Below are 1,300 nucleotides of genomic sequence, written 5' to 3'. Positions count from 1 at the left end.
GGAGGGGGAACACGTCGCGTGTGAGTCCGAAACGGCTCACCATGTCGGACTGAATAGTGTAGTGAGTGACCCCAAGCCTGGAGGTCTTTAGGACCCTCCAGAGGAGGGGGAACACGTCGCGTGTGAGTCCGAAACGGCTCACCATGTCGGACTGAATAGTGTAGTGAGTGACCCCAAGCCTGGAGGTCTTTAGGACCCTCCAGAGGAGGGGGAACACGTCGCGTGTGAGTCCGAAACGGCTCACCATGTCGGACTGAATAGTGTAGTGAGTGACCCCAAGCCTGGAGGTCTTTAGGACCCTCCAGAGGAGGGGGAACACGTCGCGTGTGAGTCCGACACGGCTCACCATGTCGGACTGAATAGTGTAGTGAGTGACCCCAAGCCTGGAGGTGTTTAGGACCCTCCACAGGAGGGGGAACACGTCGTGTGTGAGTCCGAAAAGGCTCACCATGTCGGACTGAATAGTGTAGTGAGTGACCCCAAGCCTGGAGGTCCTGTGGACCCTCCAGAGGAGGGGGAACACGTCGCGTGAGAGTCCGAAAAGGCTCACCATGTCGGACTGAATAGTGTAGTGAGTGACCCCAAGCCTGGAGGTCCTGTGGACCCTCCAGAGGAGGGGGAACACGTCGTGTGTGAGTCCGAAAAGGCTCACCATGTCGGACTGAGTGGAGCAGTGAGTGACCCCAAGCCTGGAGGTCCTGTGGACCCTCCAGAGGAGGGGGAACACGTCGCGTGTGAGTCCGAAAAGGCTCACCATGTCGGACTGAATAGTGTAGTGAGTGACCCCAAGCCTGGATGAATTCAATTTAAATTTGTGCTACCATGGGACGTCTTTTGGTAATTGAACAGAGTCTTTTCTGTAATTCTGCAAAAACGCAACCCATGGTGCACTAACTATGGGACTCTGTCTGATTTTGAGGAAAAAGAGAAAAATCCAAAAATCAGACAGAGTCTTTTCTCAGTGGTCTACCAGGGGCAGCTTTTAGTATACCATGGGTTGGTTTTAGTATACCATGGGTTGGTTTTAGTCTACCATGGGTTGGGATTTTCGAGTTTTTACACCAGGGGTACCGAAAACAAGAAAAATAGCAGTCTGCAGCCTGTAAAACCCTGGGCTTCGCCTACTACACGTTTGACCCCTGTGTTGGAAGGACATACCACCATCCTAGTATAGGTCGGAGACAGTAGGTGCACAGTCAAGAGGATGACTGGAGGCCCCGCGTCCTTACGAGGAGCGTTCGACGGAAATTGCATAAGCGGCACACCCCAGTGAGGGCCCCATTGTGGCTATAGTTCCACA

The sequence above is a fragment of the Micromesistius poutassou genome (genome assembly GCF_964030765.1).
Source record: "Micromesistius poutassou genome assembly, contig: SCAFFOLD_4905, whole genome shotgun sequence".
Lineage (NCBI taxonomy): Eukaryota > Metazoa > Chordata > Actinopteri > Gadiformes > Gadidae > Micromesistius > Micromesistius poutassou.
Note: the sequence above shows the minus strand (reverse complement) of the source record.